General features: G+C 41.8%; 1 protein-coding gene across 1 annotated transcript in view; it reads right to left on the bottom strand.

Annotated features, from left to right (window-relative positions):
* The window catches only part of LOC135254069 (spermatogenesis-associated protein 16-like), a 60,389-nt gene extending 57,749 nt beyond the window's left edge, over positions 1–2,640 (bottom strand). Inside the window, exon 1 of the mRNA XM_064334020.1 lies at positions 2,538–2,640. The gene's annotated coding sequence lies outside the window, so the exon portion shown is untranslated. The remainder of the gene's footprint in view (positions 1–2,537) is intronic.
* Between the last annotated feature and the right edge of the window lie 10,273 nt (positions 2,641–12,913).

Raw genomic sequence — 12,913 nt, 5'->3', positions numbered from 1 at the left:
TGTGGGTGTGTGTGTGTATGTGTGGAGTGTGTGTGTGTGTGTGTGTGTGTTTAAGCTGAGCGCACGTTTGTGAAGCAAACCCAAGTGCAGGGAGAAGCTAATAGATTATGTAAAATAAATGACTGTGTGTTCGGCTAATCAGCTGACCACAGCCTGGTAATCAGCTGACTACAGCCTGGTACACCCATGAACATCACAACCAAGCCGAGCGTGCGGGACAGGCGACCAAACACAGCGACTGGCGGGAATGGAGTCGTAGGACTGGGGGGGGGCGGGGGGCGGTGGGTGTCACCACCCGAAGGCCCACCTCTGATCTCAGTGTCGCCCATTAACCCCTGGATCCGCAATACAGAGGCTTGTAAACAGGCCTGGTAGCCTTGAACGAATGAGGACAAACAATGTTTGTGTGCAGAACCAGACAAAACCTGGACCCCGGTAGCAAAAAAAAACCAATGTAAATAAAAAAGTCCAACCAATCTCCTCAAGGCGAATGCCTGATTTGTATGGGACACAATAAAACAGAAATGTGTTTAAACATGTCCGCCAGTGTGGTGTTCTCATTCCGCCTGTCATGGCCTGTGCTTGCAGTTCCCCCCTCCAGCACTGAGCAAGAGAAACGATGGACGAAAAAGCGAAGAGGTTCTTAATTCTGAAAAGCTCCTCTTCGGCTGACTGACCGAAAACACGGAGGAGAAGGAGCAAGGAAGAGGTAACGCATCATTCTCACGGGGGGATAAAATTACCACCCAAGGTAACCGGGGCAACCGAACATGATGATAAGAGAAGCGTAAGCTACTTACTAAACGCACGATGCTCAGAATAACGGAGCTGAAGAAACGTGTGAACCTTAAACTGCAGCCCCACTCCACCCTAATCCTGAAATTACAATCAGATCTGGAGGAATTCTCCCATCTCAATCAGCAGCTGGCTCGACTAGTCCTGGAACTGCAATCACATCTGAGCGGCTGGGCGTGAGCAGTTTCACGTCTGAGTGAAACATTTTACGTCCATCTCCTCTAAACGTCTCCTTGAACATTACAGAGAGCAGTAAATATTATTGGCTCGTCTTTGTGAGGGAACAGGTTGTGTGAAAGAATCTGTTTCATAAATGGCTGATGCAGGAGGAGACTACAACAGAGGTGTCACAATGACGCATGCAGTTGTACTGATATAATGTGAAGTTAGTCTGAAGTTTCCGTGTAAAATGTAATTTAGTGTTATCGCTGCAAGCGAGATGTGGCAGCAGTACTCATTTTTTTAGACACTTCTAAACTTCAAAAGTGACACCTTGATGATAACCGCACCTAGCCCAGATTTGGCTTCAATGGCTGCCTGAGAACAGCTTCTGCTTCTGATCTGGAATACTGAGCTGTCCCAAACGCAAGCATTTAGGGATGTCATGAATAACAAGATTTTCGGGTTTGTGTGTGTGCGTGTGTGTGTCTATGTCTGTGTGGAGTGTGTGTGTGTGTGTGTGTGTGTGTGCGTGCATGTGCGTGCGTGCATGAGTCCATGTTTGCACGTATGTGTGTGTGTGTGTGTGTGTGCGCATCCACACCCAGCGTCAGAGGGTGGAGTCTGGACAGTGAACATGAAACACTCGTATCTGTGGGTTTGTGGGGGTGAAATTAAAAGGGTGAAGTAGTAGTCACGCTGCACACCAGCCGAAAGGTCAATATTTGAAAAATGAACTTTGAATTTCCACAAGCAGATAAATAAGACTGTGAAGAATGCTCAGGAAGAGAGGGGAAGAAATCTGCTTAATTCAGTAAAATAAATGAAGACCAGTTAACTTATTCAGTTCAGAACAGCGACACAGAATACACACAGCTAATATCTTCATCTTTAGTGAAACACAGGCTAACTGTTTATGACCTGTAAAGAAATATGAGCTGGATTCCAGCAATTCCACCCCGAGGCCAAACTGCACGTCCTGTAAACAAAACCGAACTTTTCTGAGACGGTGGGCTATTGAAGGTAGCCCGCACTTTGTAATGTGACTTTGGCCTCTAATGAGAATGAATCATTGTCATATAAATAAGCCATTCAGCAAACTGTGCTCCGACCGGTTTATCTACGATGCGACCTCTATTCGGCAACCCCTACTGACTAATATAAAGCACCTCGGGGCACGCGCGCAGTGCCAGTGAGTGGTTTGCTCGAAAGTTTTTACCGGCACATCCTAGCGTTCACCCGTTAATAATTACACGAATAGGCCTATACGGTTTTGTCATTTATAACTCCTAAGAAACATCTATATGTTATTTATATAGCAGTTGATTCAGTTGAAGAGAAAGAGAATTGCCAAGTTACTGAAATGATAGTCTAAAGAAGTCCATCAAAACTTTGGTAATCTGAATTTAAAAACTCAACACCGTTACTTAGGCTACTGTATGAATCGCACACACAACGAACGATTTCTTATTGGTGGGTCGTTTGAATAGGCTTATTTATAGGCTAGCATTTGAAACATTATACGGCATAATTTTTGTTCACAACACGTATAAACAGCCCAAATACTCATTTTTCATTCCTACCTTCAAGTTGCTTGCTTTCAAAGAAGAGAGCGCCAGAATGCATTTTAGTATTCGAACAATAACAGGCGTCATTTTATGATACCACAGAATTCTCTAGTTCCTGTAGGGTTGACTGTTACTATACAGTAAAGGCTACCCTACAGCGTTTCTTTGCGAATGCTTGAGGAAAAGTATTTACACACCTTAAAAATATTCATATGATGGTTCTGTACACAAAATGTTTTGTTTATCTACGAAACAAATAAAAGTCAGTGTAACCGCACGCGCCAATAACTGCACAAATTAATAACATCAAAAGCGCTCCTTCCTGTTGTATTATATGCACGTGTGCGCGCGTGGTGGTGTGTGTATTAGTCGGCGTAGAGGGGGGTAAATTTAGCGGAGGGTAAACAGACTGTAGATTACACCTGTGTTTTTGTCAAACCTTCATTTCCATTTTAAAAAAAGACTTGAGAGGGAGTAAACAGGGAGTCTTATCAGCATCTTACAACAGTCTCAAACTGTCATTTCAGAAATTATTTAGGAAATTGAATTTTCCTTTACAGTGATGCTTACTGGCTCAGATCCAGCACGGCGTGTTCTCTGTCCAGCCCCCAAAATGAGTAGGTTTCTGTTCCCGCTCGTGTGCCTCCCCAAACACATTTGGAAACGAGCACACTGGCTCTCGCCTTGTCCTTTAGCATTATAGAGATAGATTGGGATAATGAAGCTGGGCCAGACTTTAGCTCAGCTCTTCTGGGCCCTGCTTTCTATCACTGAAATTAGGACACGATCCAACCTTTAGAGACATCAGCTCGGATACCCTCACCATCCTTAGACTCGTGTTACTGTGTACATTTGTTGAACGACAACGTGATGTGTTTTTTTTTGTAGGCCCGGGGAGGAAATTGTCATTCGGCGAACACTTGCTGAATGTTTGTCGCCGCCGCGCAGCAGTAAATTTGCATTCATCACAGAACGTGCAGTCTTTGTTAACATCTCGCGGAAGCCAGTTAGCGGCGCAGGACGATGTGTACGTTCAGAAAGTGAAATCACGCACATCTATTCTTTAGCAGGTACCTTATCTTCAGTACTGGATTGGTACAGATGATAAATGTTCCTTCGTAAACCCATCTGTTCTCAAATGTCTCCTTGACATTGGTGTGTGGAACGGACACTGTAGGATTAAAAAGCATTTTTCACATGCACTCTGTGTTCTTATAGATTTTTGTGCCACATTTTTTTAAAACCCATTTTACAGTATTCTTAATTTGACCAGATGTGACGTTTCGGAATTAGTTATGCAGCGTTATGCAGCTTTATGAAAATAATATAGAGCTCTTGACTTGATAACAGAGCAGATAAAATAAGGTTCTGTGGGGAGTCGAATTGCGCAGCCATAATTTAACATAGTTTAGCAGCGAAAACGGAGATGCTGAGCCGCATTGACAGCAGCTTGCTATTTTTATAAACATCACATAACGCGCTGTGACATGGCACCTCCATTGCAGCTCGGTGACAGATGTAAAAGAGCCTCTCTGCGGAGCGAGAAGCTGCCGTTTGTCTCCCGTGCAGGTATTTAACATTCTAACCACTCAGGATAAATTAATTTACTGCGAAATCAACTTCGGATTATGCCCGCCCGTCTTGCGTTGGCCTCAGACCGAGTCTTTCGGTCCCGTGACTTTGGCGGCGCGCGCCAGATCCACCGATAAATTTATTGCTCACTGACACACGCTCTCCTCGCTAATTGTATTAATTCCCATAGCTGGTTTTGTTTATCGCGGTGGCGGTGGAGAGACTAATGCGGAATACTGAGAGCGGGTTCACATCCTCTCAGGAAGAATGGTATGCCCACGCGGAAGCGTGGAAATGTGCGGAGTGGAATGCCAGCCAATTGGCGGGATTTGAGCGCTATCCTCGACTCTGTACTAATTATGCCACCTTTTGGTCTGTTGCATCAATACGGCAGTTCAGACAGACAGAACCAATTAAAAGAAGGATGTGTCAATGTCACAGGCGTTCGAACACTGCTTGTTACTTCTCCGCACATAGGACATACATTTATTCCGTCCTCTCGTAAGCGGATGAAATTCAAGTTAAATAAAAGGCAGTCTTTTCGTCGGTTATTTTTAATGATCGAATACGTTGCCTTTAGATTTGATTAAGAAATTCCCCAGGCGCTGGTTTTATCCTATGCAGGTAAGGAGAGTGGAGGCGCCTTATCTTAGCCTGCCGAACAGTACAAATTTGTCAACATGCAGGGCACATAGACGAGAGAGAGAGAGAGCTTTTCTTTTATACTACAAACGTTTCTGGATCAACAGTATACAGATGTCTTTAGAGGAGTCCCAACAGACTCTGCTGTCCTAAAACTGACATTTCAATTAACTGTATCTCAGATATCATTAAAGATACACTTTGGGAATTTAGCCACAGCGGTCACCTTGGAGACAGTGTGTACAGAAACTCCGGAAATAACAAAGTTGGAAAGAGTGTTGCATTAATGGAGAAATGCTCTGTCTTTATTTGACCGACTCGGTCATATTGATTGGAGATGGGAGGGTGGGTTCCCTTGTGAGATGCCTTGAACATTAATTGGAGTAAAAAACAAAAAAAAAAAAAAAGAAAGAATAGGACTTCTACAGTCCGCTGTAGAAAAACTCCCTGTGTATTTTGTCGGTGTTTTTTCCCCGACTTTCCCGGCAGTCATCCGGCGCGCCGTGACTTGTTTGACTGACTGACGGGATTATAGACCGACTGACACAGGCAGTTGGGCAGCCCTGATCAGGAGACAGCTACAGACAGCTCTCTGAAGTCTACGCCGTTTTTCTCCCGGGCATATAAATATCTGTTTATCTTACCTCTTTCCGTTACCTCTCTTTCCCAACAGTCAGGCTCTGATGCGACAGTCTGCACGCGGGAAAGTGAAATTTACAAGCCCACGGTCTGGAGACATTAGTACTCTATTAAAACCAATCTCAGAATGTTTTATACATCCAGCTTCTGCTATGGAGCACATTTATGTGAAATACTCTTACTGCTACAGTTTACAAGCTTTTTTCCCCCACTACAATTTTGCATTCTTATTCATTTGTAGACTCTAAGGAGCTGTAACATTTCTTGAATAAGCCAGTGGAACAATACTGCAGAGCGAGCATGTACACGCACACAAACACGCGCACAAAAGCACGTGCGCGCACACACATAGGCGGCATAGACACGGAGGCGCGTCAATGTTAATTTTTACTATTAATGAGATTACTCATCCATATTCACCAAGATTTCTGCGATCTGCGAGGGTGACTTTACAGGAAAGCTGTTCAAAGTGAAATGAGAAGACAAAATTTCCGCGTGATGCCACCCTGGAAATAGTACCAGTGGTGCAAACAGAGGCCCAAATAAAGACTCATTATGTGGTGATTATTTAATCACGCTGCGCGTCTTTGTTCTGCCAAAGAGTAGGTTGCATTTGTACACTTAACATTGAAATAAAAACTGTTTAATTTCTTCAGCTGTACTTTTTATCAAAAATGTCACATATTCAAAAACGTCGCATGTATAGCCTATAACATGTATAACATATGTTCACCCTATACCTTTGATAATATTAATATGGACTGAAGAGCATGATGCCATACATTGCTGCCTTGCATTTCTGGGTGCAATCACAAGACAACCTGGAGAAGTGGAATGATGTACACGTGTCAGTATCTAATGATGTATACATGTCTGAGTCTATAGACCGGGCCTTGTTTGATAAACAGGCTGATTCAGCCTTGTGTCTCAGCACTGCCGCTAAATAAATATACCTCTCTGTCATTGTGTCTCAAGGACTCTTTCAATGCTACATGAAAGATTTTATAGGGAAAAGGCTAATTAAACTCTGATGGGCTGACAAAATCTTGTTCCCTTGTGAAATAAAATCTCCATAATGTGAAATTTTACACAACCCTTTGTGAAGTGTGCCCAGTGTATATACGTTGTTTTGGTACCAGTGCAAAACATCTGAAATCTAGCAACAAAATGATAAATCCAAAGGAAAACACCATATTCCCTCTTTAAGTGGCATTTTTTTACCCATTATTCAGATAAATCAGCTAAAACCAGCATTCCCTATTTTTGTTTGTTTTGGCCAACGCACCCCTTATGTAACTGCTAGTAACTATCAGTACAAAATACATTGCATTATATTAATTTTTAAAAATCCACACCGCAATTATTATAAATATCAGATTAAAGGACTGAATTTGTTCATGCTTGCTTTAATCAGTGAAATATGTTTTGTTCGCAATCTTGTAAACATAAGTACATTCTAAATCATCACCCCTTGTGAAGTTAATTGGAGAAAAACTGAAATAGTGTTGAAAGGTTGCTTTTACATTCAACAAAGTTAAGGTTCTAATTAAGGCTGCAAATCTAAAAATAAATGTAAAAAAAAATTTTTTTGTCCTACTGGCGTATTGGTGTATATGAAAAGCATAAATCCACGGATAAACAGAATAGGAAGATATAAAAAGATCTGTACTCACTTTTCAATAAATAAAGATGAGATGATAAATAAATTGAATATTTAATAATTCTCCCTTCATCTAACAGTGATGTGATTCTTGTGGCTGAACTGTACACTCTAACAGGTCATCATTTGTACAAATGAATTAGGATGAATTGTCTTAAAATAGACATATTTACATATAACTATAATAGTTATTTAGGACACTGGCATCAAGTTACCACATGCTTCAGTCAACCCATTTACAGACTTACCCCAAAAATGTCTTCATCTTAGACACAAACTACAGTAATTCATTGCTTTTTTCCGCACTGAAGATACAGTTCCTTGGTGGTGGCAGGACATTTGTATTTCTGTTACTAACAGCAGTATATGCATGTGTAGTGGTGTAGTATATTCACAGTGTAGTGGTGTAGTATATGCATGTGTAGTGGTGTAGTATATTCACAGTGTAGTGGTGTAGTATATGCATGTGTAGTGGTGTAGTATATTCACAGTGTAGTGATGTAGTATATTCACAGTGTAGTGGTGTAGTATATTCACAGTGTAGTGGTGTAGTATATTCACGTGAGTGTGTAGTATATTCAATGTAGTGGTGTAGTATATTCACAGTGTAGTGGTGTAGTATATTCACAGTGTAGTGGTGTAGTATATTCACAGTGTAGTGGTGTAGTATATTCACAGTGTAGTGGTGTAGTATATTCACAGTGTAGTGGTGTAGTATATTCACAGTGTAGTGGTTTTGACTATCGCGTGATGCAGCCCTAGCTTACGGCGTTCATTCCAACAGTGGGCTTCAACAGATTAACATAAATAATCAGAATTTGTGAGTCCAGCGGCACCTTCCACCAGGACTGTCGCTAGTGGAGTGAAAGGTAGGGACGAATCCAGGGACCCACAGCTTTGGGGGTCGGGAACCCACAAAATTTCCAGCAGGGTGGGGGCCACATAGAAATATTCTTTCAGGGGGGCCTGAATTTCTGCCTTCAGCTTTGACAGTGACACTTAAAGACATAACACTAACATGCCGTAAACAGATGGAAGAATAATTGGATTTTGGAAGTATTTTCATTTTTTCCCACAAACACAAAGGTCACATAGCCTCTTAAAGTCTTAAGTGTGTTGTGAGTGGTTGGAGTGGAGGCTCCAGCAGGCCCAGGGCTGAGGTCCTTCTTCTCGGGCGTCCCTGGCAAAGGCCTGCAGTTTATTCCAAGCTGACATATCCTTTTAAGCAGTGTTTCAGTGAAGAAAAAAACCCCACTCACTTAACTTTACCAAACGGGAAAGGAGTAGGCCTCGACCCTCGAGTGCACTGCCTGTATTTGAAAGTCTGCTTTGCGGATAGAGACTCTGACGTGTTTCAGCGAGAGTGTTCGTTGTACCTATTGATTTAGGTTTTCTGCTGAAACCAAGTGCTCAGCCCTACTTAGAGCGCTCTGCTGTTAGTATTGGAGTGAGCAGGTGAGTTAGCCCTGTCCAGGTGAGTCCCATAGCCGACTAGGCAATGTTCACTTGTGTTTGACTGAAGGGGGGGAGGCCTGGCTGGCTCTGGTGCCTGAGAAATGAGTCTGCTCTGACATCAGAGGCAGGGGGAGTGAGGGTAACCGAAGAGATAAATTCTCATGCTCGCCGATTGGCTCGTTTGGAACAGGAAGCTAACTCTGATTGGCCAATTTTATTCTGGCAGTTGGAAATGTAACGCGGGTCACTTCCTCATTCCAGAGGTTAAAAATCCAGGTTCAGAAAGTAAAAGTCATCCCCAGTATTTTATTCCAGTCACCTGGATTTGGTAATTAGCACAATTTTGTAGTTAGGAGGTAAAACTAATTACTGTTCCTACTAGTGTTGTAATTAGTATTACACCTGGCAGGACTTTTACCTTCTGACCCCTGGACTTCCCACCTGTGTGTTGAGGAAGTGGGTCATCATTTGAAATGTCAGGCAGTGACGATGTCGCCCCCAGTACCCTCTGCAGATGAGTGAGGGTGGGGTGCAGAGATGGCTCTTTTTCCCTGGATGGAGGGAGAACCCAACCATGTGGAAGTATAGTGAAAGGTCATCTAGCGCCCTAGCATGACTGTGTCCAAGTATAGCAAGGGCTCAGCTAGCGTCCTAGCATGACTGTGTGGAAGTGTAGCGAGAGCTCAGCTAGCGTCCTAGCATGACCGTGTCCAAGTATGGCAAGAACTCAGCTAGCGTCCTAGCATGACTGTGTGGAAGTATAGCAAGAGCTCAGCTAGCACCCTTGCAAGGGCTAAAAAGCTGTAGAAAAACAAGGTCAGAAAAGCTTTACCAAAGATATACTGATTAATAATTGTGATTGTAATTATCCCCAATCTCTGCACAATTGCCAGTCATCACACTGCTAATTGCCACTTATACATGTAGGAAATGTCTGTTTCTGTTCTCGCTGTAAATAATTACACATCCTAAAACTCAATTTTTGGTACAGAAATAAACTGAACAGTCATTGGTATCTAATGTAGTAAATACTGGAAACAAATTGATTATTAAAATTTACATTATTACAATGTGCATTACCAGACATACTGCAATAATGTTTTTTAGTTACCCAGAAATGGCTTGTAGGTTTTTAATGTAAATTACAACATTATGGAAACATTACTGCCAAACTATATATTGGGCTTTTGTATTATAATTAAGACAATGTTTGGTTAAATCTAAAAAAACAATTTGTGCAGATAAAAGTGTCACTTAGTTTCAAAAGAAATTCTAAGCGTATTTAATTAATTATTTTGCTGTGGAGTAGGCTAAATAGTAGTAGAAATATCGGGTAATAATGTAGATAAGGTATAATCTCATAAATTACAACCAAAATGGCTTTTTTTCAGATTCATGCCTCCTGTAGATGTTCATTATGGAGACTTGCAAAGCTAGTTTTGGCTTGAAATAATATCACAAAAAATATAAAACAACAGCAAAGAATCTCATGTAGTTGTAATCAGGCTGTGCACAGTAAAATTCCCAGTGTTAATCTGACTTTAACAAGAGTACATGCAGTATGAGTAAAATAGGGACCATGTGTTGCTGTAACACTGAACATTTGACTGTGTAGTTGGTTAACAAAACAACAAATGTTGGCTGGATAAATATATTTGAAATGAAAAGAGCCATATGTCTTTGGGCATCATGGTGCCCTAGCACCACAGAAAGCAGCGAGATCATGCGTAACCTTAATGCAGTGGAAGCCAACCCTGTTCCTGGAGATCTGCCATCCTCTGGGTTTTCATTTCAACCCTAATTTGGCACAGCTGACTCTACTAATTAGCAGCTGAGCAAGATCTCTAGCTGTTCAATGGTATGTGCTTTATTAGGGTTGGAGTGAAAACCTACGGGACGGTAGATCTCCAGGACCAGGGTTGGTTACCACTGCCTGAAAAGGAACAGGATGAGGTAGTTAACGGCAAAATCCAAGCTTTTTCACTAAAGCCTCTGTGACTTTCCTAATCTGAGAACCTTGCACCAGTGCCTTCTCTAAATCTCGCTTTTAATCATAAACCCAAACTATAAACCTCACGCAGTGCCAATGCTTAACTAAATCCATATGTCAAGCGGTTTATATTGGAATAAATCACCTGGAGGATTCTTAGATTAATAGACCTTGGCGGCGTATAAAAGTGGATTAGAAAATGTTTCAGAGCCATACCAAGAGACCTGCAGTCTTCCATGCTGTATATTTCCGTGCGAAGCGATGTTGCGATGTCGACAATTAAAAAAAGAAAGAAAGAAAAAAACATTTAATGTCATGTCATATGCCATGACGTGGTATAATGATTTCACTTCTAAAAGATTTTTTTTTAGCTAACAGGGCTTAAATGCTGCAGATGATACTGCAATGGTGCCATTTGTATCACGTCACATTTTTTATGTCCCATAAGCTTTTAAATTTCCCTGCTTTCCCCTGCTGAGAAACATATTCACCCATTCCCTGAAAGAAAACATATTTCAGTTGCATTAATATTTTTTTTATGGAACTACATTATCTATGGGAGTCTATTCAGCCTCACACAACACTTTCAATAAATGTCAGCAACTGCCCAAATTAACACACACTTAAGTTACTCTCAGTTAAGGACAAAGCACTTTGCATTTAGATTGAACAGGGTCTCCAGTGACTTACCAGGCAACTCAGTGAGCAATCTTGATGAGCCACTAATACATAAATACAGTCCAGCCACTTAAGCTTGGCAGCAAATAGGGTTTCTGAAACCGATGGACATTGAACACAGATACACGGTATCGTGGATTGATATTTATAAACGATAACGGATACCGCACGCGGTTGCCGAATTGGTGAGGCATAAATGCGTTTCCCTGTTTAGATGCTCCTTTAACCTACAAACGTTCGGCCACGGACGTGACGATGCGGCGGATTAGCCGCGAGGGTTTTCGCTGGTTATTCGGCGCGCGCAGTGTTTTGCGCGTAACAGATATTGAGTTCTTGAGCGGTTGAAGGTTGGCAGGTTTTGAGTGAATTTCTCTGTTCGTGGCCAGAGGGCGGGATGCTGTTGCTGTTCTGTAGGTCACCGGCGCATTCATATTTTAAAGGTCAGGTTGTGGTGAAATCGATTTCTGCACAGATTTTGTGAAGGTTTTGTTTTTTTACTGAACTATGAGTGGGATATCTCCTACCCCTGTGGAAGAACCTGTAGCACCGCATTTAGCCCGAGAAGCACTGCTGGAGCAAATCCCCGGACAATATTTCCAGCTAATTAAACTGCCTTGCAGACTTTAAACTCTGTATGGAAATCACTCATGAAACGGATCAATTCAAGGAAGCATCAGCAATCTCATCCTCAATGTGTCCAAAGAGTTTTTCTCACAGCCAGCTCCAAGTTGAATGAGTTGTGGCTTCTATAGGAAACAATACAGAGAGAGGCTCCATCTTATTTGCACAATCACATTTGTGACTGTAATAATCTGCAGGAGAGAGCCTGTACAGGACGTGCTACTTGGTCAGCATTCTTACAGTGGGTTCAGTTATTTTCGGCTGTTTTAAACTGCTTTGGCAGATACAGATATTCTGGTCCCTTGCCGCAGAATAGGTTTTGATCGATTTCTTTACTTTTGACTTTCTTACCCTAATGAAAATACAGAAGATACTTTTAGCCATGAGAGATTAGAGTCTGCAGAACTAAGCTATGTCAGTTTAAATTGTAAGGTATTCTATCATATTCTCCTGGATTACATTTTTTAAAATTTTGTCAGATGTTTTCATTCCATGGGTCAGTTATCATTAAATATGTTTGACAAACATGAAGTGAGCCAATTCTTACAACAGCTAAGAATTATGTTGGTATTTTAAGTGTATGAATAGAAAGAAAAGCTTGAAATCAATGGGAAATTGTTCAACATAAAATCAACTCTAATGAAGCACATATTGTCCCTATTTAACTTGTATAAACCCCATTAAGAGTTGAACTAACACTTGGAAATTATTTTCCAGAATTCACACAAGCTTGAATAGAATGTTGTAGATCCTGAAGTTACCTCTGACCTCTTACCTTCCCAGGACCCCTCCCTACTGCTTATAATGAGATGTGATGATCAGAGGACAAGACAGCTCCCTAGAAACAACAGTTAACCGTACGGAGTCTCCATCTGGAATTGGAAAGGGCCATAAATCCAACAAATCATACGATGCTAAAATGGAAGACTTCATGTACAAAAACTTGGTTTTACAGGTTTGGAGGGTGGGGAAAAAAAAAAAACAAAGCCCAAATTTCAGAAGTTACGTCAGGGCAGGAAACCATGTATCATGGCAGTATATTTCTGCCTTTGCCACAGAGGGATTCTTAACATGGGGGGGGGCTTTCTGGGGTATGTGCAGTGTGCCTGGAATTGGCAGGACCCCCCCCCCCCC

Source organism: Anguilla rostrata, chromosome 4 (genome assembly GCF_018555375.3).
Source record: "Anguilla rostrata isolate EN2019 chromosome 4, ASM1855537v3, whole genome shotgun sequence".
Taxonomy (NCBI): domain Eukaryota; kingdom Metazoa; phylum Chordata; class Actinopteri; order Anguilliformes; family Anguillidae; genus Anguilla; species Anguilla rostrata.
Note: the sequence above shows the minus strand (reverse complement) of the source record. Positions and strands in the feature narration are given on the sequence as shown.